This window comes from Amblyraja radiata, chromosome 16 (genome assembly GCF_010909765.2).
Source record: "Amblyraja radiata isolate CabotCenter1 chromosome 16, sAmbRad1.1.pri, whole genome shotgun sequence".
In the NCBI taxonomy this organism is placed as follows: domain Eukaryota; kingdom Metazoa; phylum Chordata; class Chondrichthyes; order Rajiformes; family Rajidae; genus Amblyraja; species Amblyraja radiata.
The window spans coordinates 8,635,836-8,644,556 of NC_045971.1; the positions used below are offsets into that span (position 1 = coordinate 8,635,836).

At 47.3% G+C, this 8,721-nt stretch overlaps 1 protein-coding gene across 1 annotated transcript in view; it reads right to left on the reverse strand.

The window, feature by feature from the left end:
- The window catches only part of lrrc3c (leucine rich repeat containing 3C), a 50,485-nt gene extending 46,289 nt beyond the window's left edge, over positions 1-4,196 (reverse strand). The window contains exon 1 of the mRNA XM_033035035.1: positions 3,717-4,196. The gene's annotated coding sequence lies outside the window, so the exon portion shown is untranslated. The remainder of the gene's footprint in view (positions 1-3,716) is intronic.
- Positions 4,197-8,721: the final 4,525 nt, after the last annotated feature.

An 8,721-nucleotide genomic window follows, 5' to 3' on the forward strand; every position in this document is an offset into this window, starting at 1 on the left:
GTTTAAAGGGCCTATATCCACGCTCTATTTTTCATTCAATCAAAATAGACACAAAAAGCTGGAGTAACTCAGCAGGAAGGATGAGGGGGTATCTTATAGAAACATATAAAATTATAAAAGGACTGGACAAGCTAGATGCAGGAAAAATGTTCCCAATGTTGGGCGAGTCCAGAACCAGGGGCCACAGTCTTAGAATAAAGGGGAGGTCATTTAAGACTGAGGTGAGAAAAAACTTTTTCACCCAGAGAGTTGTGAATTTATGGAATTCCCTGCCACAGAGGGCAGTGGAGGCCAAGTCACTGGATGGATTTAAGAGAGAGTTAGATAGAGCTCTAGGGGCTAGTGGAGTCAAGGGATATGGGGAGAAGGCAGGCACGGGTTATTGATTGGGGACGATCAGCCATGATCACAATGAATGGCGGTGCTGGCTCGAAGGGCCGAATGGCCTCCTCCTGCACCTATTTTCTATGTTTCTATGACAGGCAGCATCTGCACACAAGGCAGTGGAGGCCAATTCACTGGATGTTTTCAAGAGAGAGTTAGATTTAGCTCTTAGGGCTAAAGGAATCAAGGGATATGGGGAGAAAGCAGGAACGGGGTACTGATTTTAGATGATCAGCCATAATCATATTGAATGGCTGTGCCGGTTCGAAGGGCAGAATGGCCTACTCCTGCACCTATTTTCTATTTCTATCTCTGGAGAGGAGGAATGGGTGACATTTTGGGCCGAGATCCTTCTTCAGACTTCTTCAATCAATCATGGTGTTCCCCATTTAAAGAAGCTGGATTGTTGGGTCATTTCTGTGGCTGGTTCTGGTGGAGAAAGGCAGCTTTTAAAGCAAACTCCTATCACTCTGATGTGCTTTGATCTACAAGGGAGAGAGGGTGATACAAACTGTTCTCTAGGAGAGCTGATGTCGAACCAGTCGAGTGCCCAATCTCCGTCAATGCTTTTTAGTTGAGTTCATTGTCACGTGTACCGAGGTACAGTGAAAAGCTTTTGTTGTGTGCTAACCAGTCAGCAGAGAAGAGAGACAAAACATGATTACAATCGACCCATTTGCAGTGTACAGATACATGATAAGGGAGTGACGTTTAGGGCGATGTAAAGCCAGCAAAGTCCGATCAAGGATAGTCCGAGGGTCACCAATGAGGTAGATATGCTGCTTTAAAAAGATTCACGACAATCTTGGTCAGCTCCTGTGTTACCTGGTCAGATATTACACCCCTGATCCCCTCTGAGTTGCAGTTAAAGTAAGCCCTGGCCCTGTTCTAAACCAGTTGGTGCTGCCTCACCCTGCCCTATCACAGCTAAAATCGAACGCTATTTTCACTACATTCATTTACTTTCACACCAATTATTTTATAACCACTCCTGCTCAGAGAAGCAGAAAATCATCTCAGGATATCTTGCCACCTAAATAACTCCAGGCGCGGACATCAAAATAAGAGGGATGACTGGAACAACCTGTGAGCGAGGTGTTGGATTAGATTATGCAACCATTAACTCATACACTAATGCATAAATAACATCATCTCTGTACATTTGAGCTTTCGTAATTTTGGAATAAATGTGTTCATTTTAATATGATATCCTCTTTCACAGTTAAACTGTGGCACTGTAATACCTGCAGGTTTGTCGACATAGCCTCAACATTTTCCTTTCCAGGGCTAAGTTAAGGGTTTAAGAAGGAGCTGCAGATGCTGGAAGATCGAAGGTACACAAAAATGCTGGAGAAACTCAGCGGGTGCACCAGCATCAATGGAGCGAAGGAAATAGGCAACGTTTCGGACCGAAACCCTTCTTCACACTAAGTTAAGGGTTTATCTGTTTCAGTTGACAGTAAAAATCTATCGTCTCTATTTGAAGAATAGTCTTTCCCACTCACCACCTCCACGAACTCCCACCGTCCCAGATATCCTACACAATTTTCCTCCTTCAAGCAAAAAAATACTTCTTGGTCTTATTTATGATATGTTCATTGAGCATAGAAGGTGGCCATTTGGCCCATCAAGTTCCTTCCAGCACGCAGACCCATTTCCATTTGTCTCTTTTCCCCATTCATTTGCCCACAACCCACTCTACTCCGCAGGCCTATCCATGTTCCCCCTCCCAGCCTCCAGGGGTGAAGGGGTAACTATTTAAACCACCAAACAAAAACGATGACCATGTAACACAATGCCAGCTTCCAGGTGTGTTACAGTTCAGTATTCACTACCATAACCAGCAGTGGAGGAAGGAACTGCAGATGCTGGTTTACACCGAAGATAGACACAAAAAAGCTGGAGTAACTCAGCGGGGCAGGCAGCATCTCTGGGGAGAAGGAATGGGTGACATTTCAGGTTGAGATCCTTGAAGAAGGTCTTGATCCGAAACGTCACCCATTCCTTCTATCCAGAGATGCTGCCTGCCCCGCTGAGTTACTCCATCATTTTGTGACCATGATCAGCAGACCTGGTTGTACAGGGGTTCTGCAGACATTTTACTACCACTGAAAGGACTGTGGCGTACAGCTGATGCTTTGAATGTGACAGGTCACGCTACAAATGCCACCAGTGATTAATACTGCAATGAAGATTTCATTTTGTGATATTTTCAATGGACAAACGTCTTATTCAAATGTTGGGAGCAGTTCCACTCTGAATAAGAGGTCATGGAAAATGTTATAACTGATGGAAAAAAATGGCAGGGTTTGGGGAGATTGTTAGGGCGAGGGGTTAATTCATTTCAGCAATTGGGAAAAGCTCAACAGATCAAACTAAGCAGAAGCGTGTAGGAAAGAACTGCGGATGCTGGTTTAAATGGAAGATAGACACAAAATGCTGGATGCAAAATTTCATCTTGAGGAAATACTCTAGTCTGACGTTAGAAACATTTTTTTTAAATTACAGCGCTGAAAAAAGGCCCTTCGGCCCATCGCGTCTGTGCTGGTAGAGGGGAAAGCATCCGCCCTAATCCCACATTGAATCCCTCAATTCCAAAACCTTGCAGACTGCTGTTATGTCTATGAAATAGGAACGTGGCGTATTTTAAATGTGATGAGGGTTTCTCCACCATTACTTTCTTATGCATTGAACTAAAATTTCCCGGCCTTCAATAAAGTACAATCTGGGTGCAAATCACAGTGTTATTATTATTATTATAAACAGTCTAGGAATTTTGTCTAAATAACAAGGTGCATCGATTGCCCACGAGTTGGTCGCCACTAGAGGTCGCGTGTCCCAGTCACAATTTGTGTGAAATGCCAGTGTTAGGGTCTGAGAAACAATTTTAAACGAAGGAGATGAGATTCCGGGTTGAAAATGCAGCGGACGCCTTTAAAAACAAACAACTTGCTGTGCATTAACGAGAAAGCCACTGTTTTCAACACATTGCATGCGTGTTGTGTGGGGAGCTGGGAAGGGGAGGAGAGGGTTGTGGTGGGAGGGAGGGGGGGACATTGCAAACACTGTTTTTTGCAAAGTGTCTTTCCCCCCAATCCCAGCACTCAATCCCAGCCACTTTTCCTTCGATCCTACTTTCCAAGGGTGGGAAAAGCAGAGGCGAGGGGGATGTGTAGGAGCTGAGTCCCGGGGCATCCTGGAGAGTAGCAGTACCAGCAACACTGGGCGACCATCTCAGCCCACTCCCCCAAACTCATCGCACCGGGTACCCGGGGTGGGGTGGGGTGGGGGAGAGGGAGACGGAGAGGCGAATGGAGTCTCTGACCACTTACCTGCGATAGACAACTCCGGAGAGCAAAACCACTCCTAGAAACAGTCCGGCATCGTCGCGTCTGACAGGCAGGGCGGTGGGAGAGGGCTGTGCAACAGGCTCTTGTGTAATAACACCGGTCTATTTCAGCCTTCGCTCTGTGAGGGTTTCACACAGCTCCCCCCTCTCCCCTTGCATCTTATTCCAGCCTTCAGCTCTTTACTTTCTCCCCCTCTCGCTGAGAGACCCGGCGTGTATTCTCTGCAGATTTGAGCCAGTTGCTTGCTGGAAGAATCCTTCTTCTCCCCGCGCCTTCTTGCTGTGATCTGTAATGTAATCTCCTCCTCTCTCTCTCTCCCTGTCTCTCTCTCTCTCTCACCCCCTCTCTCTCTCTCCTCTGCTGGTTCCAGTGTCTCTTTGTACATACAGACCGTGGCCGCTCGTCTGTGAGCCGTTGGAACCCGACTCCCCAAAGGCGAGGATTAGGGGGGGATCTCCTGCCGAGTCTCCCGTTCACAGCATCAGAAGGGAATCACCGACGATGCAAGACCCCGCCCGCTTTAATGAGGTCTCTAACCCATCTGGGGACTGGGAATGAAACCCAGGTCTATGATCACGAATGACAGAGTGTCTAGCCTTCATTTAATCGCTCGCTGATGAAATAGTTTTAGAAACATCAACATTTAACAGCAATTTCATCAATCACAGTAAATATATATTTCCCCCCATTAAAACACTTGCCATTGGAACCACAGTTTAGGGTCGTAGAGTCGTAACACAGCGTGGAAACAGGCCCTTCGGCCCAACTTGCCCACACCGGCCAACATGTCCCAGGTCTACCAGTCCCACCTGCCTGTGTCTGGCCCATCTCCCTCCAGCCTGACCCACTGAGTATTCCCAGCATTTTCTGTTTCGGACACTGACCCACGTTTCTGTCTCATCTATAAAATCGTGACGTTTGAAGTGCAGTGTGAATCAAAGGTCATAGATCTTTGGTGTGAATCGCTGCTCTTTTATTCCACCCCTCCTTGAATGTGTCATGAGAGTCATAGACAACAACAGAGCAAAGGGATTCAAGTAGAACATGGAACAGTACAGCACAGGAACAGGCCCTTCGGCCCACAATGTCCGTGCCGAATATGATGCACCTGCCTGCACGTGAACCACATCCCTCCATTACCTGCATATGCTTAGAGTCCTATGCATATAGTGCGGAAACAGGCCCCTCGGCCCAACTTGCCCACACCAACAAACATGTCCATCTACACTAGTCCCACGCCTGCATTTGGCTCATACCCCCTAAACCTGTCCTATGTACCTGTCTAATTGCTTCTTAAACGCTGCGATAATCCTGCCAACTACCTCCTCCAGCAGCTCGTTCCATACACCCACCACCCCTTATGTGAAAAAGTTAGCCCTCAAATTCCTATTCATTTTCCCCCCTTCATCTTAAACCTCTGCCCTCGGGTTGATTCCCCTGCTCTGGGCAAGTGCCTATCTAAATAGCCCCCTAAATGCCACTTACGCATCTGCCCCCACCACCACCCCCAGTAACATGTCCCAGGAAGCCATGTAAAAAAAAAACATGCCCTGCACATCTCCTTCAAACTTTGCTCCTCTCACCTTAAACCTATGTCCTCTAGTCTTCAATATTCCACCCTGGAAACAAGGTTCTGACTGTCTACCCTATCCATGTCTCTTGTAATTTTATATACATCTACCAGGTCTTTCCTCAATCTCTAGACTTCAGAGAAAACAATCCAGGTTTATCAATCTCTCCTCGTAGCTTGTACCTCTTAACCCAAGCAGCATTCCTCTTCCGCACCCTCTCCAGAGCCTCCTTGCACCCCACTCTACCCAGACCCTGAAGCGAATTGTGGACGCAGCCCAGTCCATCACAAAAACCAACCTCCCTTCCATTGACTCATTTTATACCTCGGGCTGCCTCGGCAAGGCCAACAGCATAATCAAGGACGAGTCGCACCCTGGCCATTCTCTCTTCTCCCCTCTCCCATCGGACAAAAGGTAAAGAAGTGTGAAATCGCACACCTCCAGATTCAGGGACAGGTTCCTCCCAGCTGTCATCGGGCAACTGAACCATCTTACCACAACCGGAGACCCTCGTGCTATCTTTGATCAGACTTTGCTGGCTCTACCTTGCATTAAACGTTATTCCCTTATCATGTATCTGTACACTGTGAAAGGCTCGATTGTAATCATGTATTGTCTTTCCGCTGACTGGTTAGCACGCAACAGAAGCTTTTCACTGTACCTCGGTGTACGTGAGAATAAATTAAACTGATAAACAAAGCAGAAGACAAATTCATTAGCGTAAGCCCACATCCCCACTCTTGCTCGGCATGTTGCAGCTTCCCCAGTGCTCATCTGGGTACCCCTGGAATTGAGCAGAGGACTATCCGTCACTTATCAGACAGAGGAGGTAAAAAATGAATCTGAGCCCAAAAAAGAGTTTAAGAAGGAACTGCAGATGCTGGAAAATCAAAGGTACACAAAAATGCTGGAGAAACTCAGCGGGTGGAGCAGCATCTATGGAGCCCGAAACGTTGCCTATTTCCTTCGCTCCATAGATGCTGCTGCACCCGCTGAGTTTCTCCAGCATTTTTGTGTACCCAAAAAAAGAGTTCGCTGGCAGAGGAGGCGAGCAGTTGAGAAGGGAGCTGCAAACATTGTCAAGGGGGATTTCAATCTACATATTGATTGAATGAACTGACCTGGCAGGGGGATGGTTGAAGAATTTGTAGAGTGAGTCAGGAATTGTTTCTTAGAACAGCGTGTTACTGAGGCTCCCCGGGAACAGGCTATTTTAGATTTTTGTTTCATGAGTAATGAGGAAGGATTGATAAGGATCTCTTAGTTGAAAATTCCCTTGGAGGTAGTAACCATGATCGAGCTCTAGATGCAGGTTGACGTTGAACACCCCGCTGAATCGAAGCCACTGTGTTTAAATTAAATGAGGGGAATTGCGCACAGGAGACTGTTGATGCTGGAATGTTGAGCAAAGCACTAAGTGCTGGAGGAACACAGTGGGTCAGGCAGCATCTGCGGAGGGAATGAACGGGCGACGGTTCTGGTCGGGACGCTGGGGGGGGGGGTGAGCCGGGAAAGTGAGGTGGGGCGGGACAAAGCCTGGCAAGTGATAGGTGGATACATGTGAGGAACAAGTAAGGGATTGAAAGGAGACAAAAGCATGTCAGATAACAGGAGTAAAATATGAAGCTGGAGGGAGAGAAGGAGGTGGGTGGGAGCAGGCGGGGTGGGGGGGGGGGGGGGGAGTGACACGGGGGACTCCGAAGTGAGGGATGAGTGTAGAAAGGAAGGGAAAGGAGCGGGATAACTGGGGTGGTGGGAGATAGTGATAGTGGGGGAAATGGGAACGCACTGGGCCGGGGAGAGGGGGGCATGGGAAAGAAAGAGGGGATAAGTGGGATGTATTACTGGATGTTGGAGAATTAAATGTTCATACCCTTGGTTTGACAATAGACAATAGGTGCAGGAGTAGGCCATTCCGCCATTCGAGCCAGCACCGCCATTCAATGTGATCATGGCTGATCATCCCCAATCAGTACCCCGTTCCTGCCTTCTCTCCATATCCCCTGACTCCGCTATTTTTAAGAGCCCTATCAAGCTCTCTCTTGAAAGCATCAGGAGAACCTGCCTCCACCGCCCTCTGAGGCCGAGAATTCCACAGACTCACCACTCTCTGTGAGAAAAAGTGTTTCCTCGTCTCCGTTCTTGTCAGCTACCTAAGCGGAATATGAGCTGCCGGTGAAGTTGTCTAAGGCAGATTGGCAAAATAAATTAAGATTCAGCTCAGAAACTGAACAGTGGCAGGTATTCTATTCCCTGGAGCACAGAAGGACGATTGATAATCTTATAGAGGTGTATAAAATCATCAGAGGATTCGTTTTTGCAAAAAAAAACAATATTTTGTTTAGTTTAGAGATACAGCGCGGAAACAGGCCCACCGACCAGAGACCCCCACACATTAACACTATCCTACACACACTGGAGACAATTTAACATTTATACCCAGCCAATTAACCTCCAAACCTGTATGTGGGAGGAAACCGAAGATCTTGGAGAAAACCCACGCAGGTGATGGGGAGAACGTACAAACTCCGCACAGACAGGCGCCCGTAGTCAGGATCGAACCCGAGTCTCTGGTGCTGTAGGGCAATATGTCTACTGCAATGACACCATGCCACCCAATAATTTCATCCGTCAATGTTCTGGGATCAATTTTAATAGAAATGGTTAAGGGCGAGTAGTGGTGCTATTCCTTCCGGTGCTGATTTGTAGGAAAGAAATAACCAGATGTATAAAGCAATGGTAAACACACGGACACAGATCAGCGTCTATCTCAGTAAATGGCAGAAGTGGTTCTCAAGGGAAAAGGCTTATGTTCTTTAATCTTAAGGTCTGTTCTTAGGGAATCTTAGAAGCGACTTTGAAATGAAAAAACATATTGACTGGCAAGATCAACAATGATCCCATTTGCCTTCAAGTTGACAACTTCCTCGGCCATTTTGACAGTCAAAATAAATTCAAAGTAGAGATGGAGTTTTGGACTTCAGAAATATCAAGGGGTTTAGTTTCGTTTAGAGATACAGCACGAAAACAGGCCCTTCGGCCCACCGGGTCCGCGCTGACCAGCGATCCCCACATATTAACACTATCCTGCACACACAAGGGACATTTTTTACATTTACCAAGAAAATTTACCTACATACCTGTACGTCTTTGGAGTGTGGGAGGAACCCGAAGATCTCGGAGAAAACCCACACGGTCACGAGGAGAACGTGCAAACGTACGAACCCGGGTCTCCGGCGCTGCAAGCGCTGTAAGGCAGCAACTCTACCGCTGCGCCACCGTGTTGCCCTTAAGGGTATGGGAAACGGTAGGAAAATGCTGAGGGCAGGACCATGTCATTCCTTCGTTTCCCTGCTCCCATCTGGCAGGAAGCACGGAGGTTTGAAAGCGTACACCACCAGATTCGGGAACAGCTT